Source organism: Oryza sativa, chromosome 12 (assembly GCF_034140825.1).
Source record: "Oryza sativa Japonica Group chromosome 12, ASM3414082v1".
NCBI lineage: Eukaryota > Viridiplantae > Streptophyta > Magnoliopsida > Poales > Poaceae > Oryza > Oryza sativa.
The window spans coordinates 11,158,826-11,165,550 of NC_089046.1; the positions used below are offsets into that span (position 1 = coordinate 11,158,826).

Genomic DNA, 6,725 nt, shown 5'->3' on the forward strand with positions numbered 1-6,725 from the left:
AAAAATTCCAGCTCAGCATCAACAGCAAAGTCAACTAAAGATTTTTCGGACATTCTGAAAACTTCTCAGACAAGTCCGAAAACAACCTTCTGTACGTTTCTGGGAAGTCCGAAAAAACACAGAAGTGATTTTGACTCTACTGAGGATTTTCGGAAAAACCGAAAATCAATTTCGGACAAGTCCGAAAATATACAGAACCACTTTTGCCCTCGCAGTCATTTTCGGAAAGTCCGAAAATCACTTTTGGACATATCCGAAAATTTTCAGAAGCGAAAACTTGTTCTGTGCATTTTCGGAAAGTCCGAAAATGACTTTCGGAAAACTCCGAAAAACTCCAGAACACTAAAATCTGAGGAGAAACACTTTTAAAAATTGATTTTGAGCACTTTGATCACTCCTCATATGTCAATGCATCATCCCTCTTAATAGTGCGGCTTTCCTATTGACTCCAAGGAAAAGAAAAAGGTACAATATACCATTGGCTCATTTGCCGCATCACATCACGTCAATGAATTTGGCGGGATATGCATTACACTAACTCATTGAGGACATAACAACCTTCACATTTGCTTAAATAAAAATGTTAGTCCTCTCTAATCGCATTGTAATTAATCACCAAAATCATTAGGGGCCTAGATGCACTTTCAGGGATAGAGAGAGAAGAGAGATGTGAGGGCTGACATGTGGGTCCAGGGGTATTTCTGATATTTCACACGATTTTTCTCCCCCTTCAACCGAAAATTATTATTTTAATTAGTGTAGTGTCCGCTGGCTAATTACCACGTTTATAGAGTGTTTTCCCCCTAAAGTCACTTCGTGCGGTATCCTATAGCTAAACCGTGAAGTCATGTTGTCCTATTGCAAATTTTTCCTAATAACTATGCAAGCAGTGCACTTTAGCTAACGAAAATTGATTTTCGTTGGCGGTTGTTTAAGCGGGCCAATAGTAAAAATAGTTACATCTTCGCTGGCGGTCTACGTAATCCAACCGCTAGAAAAGAGTTGTTTTCGCTTGCGATTATTAGCTCCTCACCCCTCGTTACAATTTCGCTGGCGGAGTGCACACAAGGCTACCAGCGAAAAAAAATGGTGTCGCTATGAAAAACCAATTTGGTACTAGTGCCATCGCCCAGAATTGATTGTGCAACAATCTTATCGTGCTTTCCATTCAATGAAACAAACACAACTACTTTGCATCTTCCTAGCCAAGACCAAACCACAGCTAGGATGACTCATGCGATCTAGCCTAGCTGAACGCAACCCAAGAGGCCCTGCGTAATCCAGATCAAGGATCAGATCACAGAACAGATAAATATCAAATAAAGCAAAGCAGATCCATCCACAATCCATTAATGCAAGCACACTCTACGCTAATTAATAACTAACCTCGACCACGACGATTAAGACGTTGAGAGAACAGCCATTAGCATTTGTTTTGTAAGCACTACAGCAAAAGCAGAGATCGGGGATCAAGGAGGACAAGCGACAAGGAGACAAGAGGAGGCACCAAAGCCAATCAGTACGAGCTGGAGCCTGCACGGTCAGGAGGAAGAAGTACATTTCATACCGTCCCAAAAAAGATTATTTTTGCCTCCTAACTTTTGTCCTAAAACATTTTTATCAATCGTTATATTGGATATTGTAAAAGTAGAGGATAAATACATTGAAAATAGATAAATTGACGAAAAACAATTGCATTGATATTTGACAAAATCAAAGTATACTTTTGTTTTTAGTGTGTAGGATGGGTGAAACATAACTTATCTTAGGACGGTGATAATAGTTACTAATCCCTCAATTCCAAAAGACTAGATGGAAAAGACCACTACAAAGTTGTAGCTTTGTTAGGTGTAGTAGGTAGAGTAAGCGTTATTAAAGGATAAAACCTGTCAATTTACATGCTGTCAAAATCGGTTTTCTTAAATAAAATTAGTTGTCAGAAATCGAGTCCTTTTGGTACAGATGGAGTATTTTGTTTTTAGAACATAGAGTAAAAATCAACTTAAATAAATTATCCCTACCATTTTAAAGGCACAATCCTCCTTTCTTTGCTCTCACCCTGTGAGCAGGAGGTTGTACTTTTCTTCGTGTATGCTTAACCAGATCCAATTGTTTCTCCTCAATCCACCCATCCGACCCAACCAACCCCTATCATATCATATCTTCCTATATACTCCTATAAAGCAAGACGTGTAAGAAACCACATTATCAGCAATTTTAAGTACCGTGAGATAGGAGCTTCGGCCGAGACCGTACAAACCATGTGGTATGGTATATGGCACCCCCTTTCGACCGATGCTCCTGCCGAAACCTATATCGTTCCTGCAAGTAAAGTTTGTTTGTTTCTACGCTTAGAAAAAATTTCTTTGAGAAAAATCTCCTCTTCGCATTCGTTGCAAAGCGTCGAAGGGGGGTTATTTAGTCTCTTTTATTACTATGAATAGTAATGGGCCCTGTGGGCTTTTCCTTCTCCGTAATCAGGCTTTTTACTGTTCGGCACCGTCCCGATGGGAATTTACCGTTTCGTCTGCCCTTTGACACGTGTCAGAGCTCGATTGGTTGGCAGGCGAATGGTCTCGCTACGGGGTTATATATACCCCCAAAACGGCCTGCTATTTTTCACTCTCCCCGTGCTCTCCCCTTTTTACCGCTTGACACGTTCCGTGCTGTCACGCCCGGAAATTCACTAGTAATTTCCGAACTTATTTGTGCATAAAATCCTCGTCCAGGAATCAGCCGAGGTACACAAACTGACAATTTAATATACAGATTCATCAAATTAACTAAAACGATAAATACTTACTTAAGAGGCACTTAGTCCTCACCAAGAAGAAAACTGCAGCGGAAAATAAAATCTAGCGAAGCTCCGGCTCCACTCCCACAGGCAGCTCAACTGGGGTATAAGCCAAACGTCTTCTCCTTCTGGATCCTTTTTCTTCAACTGAGGTTGATTGATTATTGCAAGAATGAGCATATGACATACTCAACAAGCCACACAGCAAATATGCAAGTGCACAAGGATACCAAAGGATGGCATAATATAGGCTCATTTGCAAAAGCAGCATTTAGCAAAACATTTAAGAGAAGTAAAACAGTGGAGTAATTAATCAGAAATTTTAATCAACACTGAACAGCACACCCATGCTGCACAGGCCCAACCATCCTGAACAACCATACCCGGCTGTACAGATCTAACTCCAAACCAGGAGCTAAGCAAATTATTACCAGATATAACATCCATAATTATTGTGAGAGGTGTGAGACTAATCACGAAAAACATTGCTCAACCCGCCCATAACCGCGGGCACGGCTATTCGAATAGTTTTACTCTGGCCAGAGGTGTACCACTGTACCCACAAGACACAGCCTCATCATCATGTCTACCATACGTCGCGATACTGGAAAGTACCCGAATAGAGGCTGTGACAATACCCTTTGCACAATACAACTCACCACAGTGCACCATTCCTGGATCATAATCACCCCCTCAAAAACCAGAGGCATGGACTCCCCAGCGACCCCCGTGGGCTTATCTCTGCCACTTCTCAGTTTGGTGCTCCGCAATGAATCATGTTATACAAAAGGTAAAGCCGTTGCCCACGCTGGCTTATGGTTGGCACGGTTAATGTTTCACAATAGTAGCTCGCGAACCGGTCCTTAATTGCCATGAGCACGACCTTCAAAACCATGTGCTCACAACCCACCATTAATCATATTTTAATTAATTATCATAACACGATTAACCATCGTGAGCTACCATTAAATATAACCATAAATAATAATGTAGTATATATGATTCATCCTATTAGTGAGCTAATGTTTCTAAGCATGGCTAAGCAATTATATCTAACATTTAGCTGAACCAAACCAATACATAAGGTTCAAGCTAATCAATTTATTAGCCAAGGTATCAAGGAATAGGGCATTCAGTGCAAATTGGCCATAACAAAGGAATAGGTTCACACCACCCGGTGACATTCGAAAATAAATGCACAGTTGAAATAAATAGAGAATTTAAATATATGATCAACATGCTCAAAGGATTGTGTTTAGGATCTGTGTGACTTGCCTTGCAATAATCGGTCTTCAATTAATCTTCTTGAATACTTCCGGCGCACTCACGAACCTTCGCAACGACGGAAACGACAAGCTAACACGCAAAACGAAGAAAAAGACTAATAAAAACCAAATAAACAGTACATATAAAGTAAACAAACATGTAGATCATGATTTTAGATGAATTTAGCAACTTGAACCACTCAAAACCGAGTTACGATGATTTAGTTATGAATTTCCGAAGATTTAATCTATTAGAAAAACAGGAAAAAGAAAAACGATGATGACGTCATGATGACCTCATCAATGGCCGGACCAAGATGGCGACCTCGCCGGAGATTGGATGGTCGGCTGCGACTTTGGAGGACATGTACACGTAGAGGACGACGAGACGAACCCAACGGTACTCACCCTCGAACCAAACGACGAACGACGACGGCCGGCGACGAGGTCTAGCGGCGGCGCGGCTTCGGTCGACGGCGGCGACGGGGCTGCGGTGGTCGGCGGCTTCGGGGAGATAGCGGCCGGGCTTCTCCACCCTCCCGCGCACCTAACGGTGGTGACGGAGACCGGCGGCGACGACGGAGGCGGCGGCGCGACGCGGATGGAGCTCGGCCGGCGACGACGGCGGGGTGGAGCACGTGGCGGCGGCGCTACGAGGCACGGGAGATCACGGGAGAGGGGGCAAACGAAAGAGGAGGACTAGGGGGTCCTATTTATAGCCTTGGATTGAAGAGATCGGACTCCTCCCGCAAGAAATCGATCCGGGAAATCAAAAACTCGGTTTTGGAGATAAACTCGAAAACGAGTTCGATTCGGATAAGATACTCAACGATTAGCTCCGATTTTTGGGGGTAGAGATAGAGGAGGATAAGAGGAATATTTCCCCTCAACTAATTTTAGAAAAACACAAGGGGAAAGGTCAGATTTGGAGGAGAAAAACCGAACCAAATCGGTCTCAGTTCGGCTGCTAGAGGTAGAAGATAAACAGTGTCGAGGGACGCAAATTAGACTTTTCGTCTTGGGCTGGCTGAAAACAAAGCAAAGAAAGAAAGAGAAGGGGGAAGCTCGGCTGGGCCGACTTGGGCTGCACGGCCGTGCACACAAAAGAGGGAGATGGGCTGGAAAGGGCCCAAGACAAGGAAGAGGATTATTATTACTTTTCCAATTAAATTAATCAATGAAATGATCTTTGAATTGTTAAAAATACTTCCTATGCTCAAATAATTCCAAGAAAAATCTTGAACATACTTGGACACCCAAAGTATTTAACAATATTAAAACCAGACCATTTAATGATTAATTTAGTATGTAGGTAATTACTGAAATGCTCTTTGTATGATTAAAAATTAAGAATTGAGCTCCGAAAAGTCTGAGAAAATTTCAGAGAGTGTAATTAATCATGGAGAATTTAATAAAAATTAAATCCATCCATGCTTTATATTTAGGAAATTTTATTTCCCACATTTAACTTCACTTGTAAATTAATGAACATTTAATATAAATTCTAATAATAATTTATTAAATAATTTATAAATCCTGAAACAAAAATCAGGATGTGACACGTGCTCTCTTCGCTCTCTTGTTTTTTAGCTTTTTCGCCATCGTCGTGCTCCTAGCCTTTCGGCTTTTTACCTCTCTTTCCTGTGCTACGAGCCCAATGGCTCCCCGCAAGCCTACCAAGGCCGGATGTGGACCCCCGTTTTTATCACAGGAATCAATCGTGTAAATAGTACCATTTCCCTGGATCAAGTAGTCTGGTACACACGAACTCATAGCTAAAATATCAAGTGTACATACACGAGAGTCTAGTACGAATTATTACATCATAAGCCCGCAGGCACAGTCTTAAATCATCGGACCGAGCGGTCCGGAATACATTCCAAAAACAGAAGTAGGTAAGGCAGCGGAGTTAAGGCAGCGGCACGCCATTGCCACAGGCAACGACCGTAACTAAGACCTACTGAGCGTCATCGTCTTCATCTCCCTCCTGATAGTAGGCATAGGGATCCTCCAAAGCTTCATCTCCCGCTTCTGATTAATTTTATATTTGCAAGGATGAGTACCAACCGTACTCAGCAAGTCACCACAGCAACAATGCATATGAAAGGGGTATTTCAAAGGATGGCTATGGCTCTTTTGCACTAAGCCAGTTTTGTAATTCTTTTCACAAACCTAAGACCTAGCATTGACTGATCAAATTTTAGTACCAGTGTTCATATTTAAACAATGACGGTTCTGTCCACCATCCATTGTGTTCCCAAGGATAGCTTCCCGCCATTGGGTCGTCATGGTTTTCTGAGGACGTCCACATTCCCGCCTCTTAGGAAGTGGTTCCATCAGCATAAAAATCATCATGCAATATCCCATCCCACACAAGTTAAAGAATTTAGAGTCTAGCCAAGTGTAATACATGTCCCGGTGCTCAATAACCGTGAGCACGGCTATTCGAATAGATTTGGTTTACTCACACTGCAGTGGGTGCATACTTTACCCGCACTCCACGACTGCCCAACACATGAGCCTCGTCCCAACACATGAGACGCGTCACGGCAAAGCTTTTCGATAACCTCGCATTGGCAGTACCCGCTCCATGAACTTAAATCCTCATGCACTCTAGGCATCCATGTTTCTAGCAGTGTGAGGAGTTCTGGCGCTCCCTGGAAAGA

The 6,725-nt window shown here is 42.5% G+C and overlaps 1 long non-coding RNA gene across 2 annotated transcripts; it reads right to left on the bottom strand.

The window, feature by feature from the left end:
• Window positions 1-814: 814 nt before the first annotated feature.
• On the bottom strand, window positions 815-5,060 carry LOC136354631 (uncharacterized). Of its 2 annotated transcripts, XR_010738188.1 has the most exons (5): window positions 4,468-5,060; window positions 4,070-4,150; window positions 2,826-2,941; window positions 1,387-1,533; window positions 815-1,271 (listed from the first exon to the last, which is right to left on the bottom strand). It is a non-coding gene; the product is annotated as an uncharacterized lncRNA (long non-coding RNA). The 2 variants fall into 2 exon arrangements; XR_010738187.1 differs by lacking the exons at window positions 815-1,271; window positions 1,387-1,533 and having other exon boundaries at window positions 1,546-2,941.
• Window positions 5,061-6,725: the final 1,665 nt, after the last annotated feature.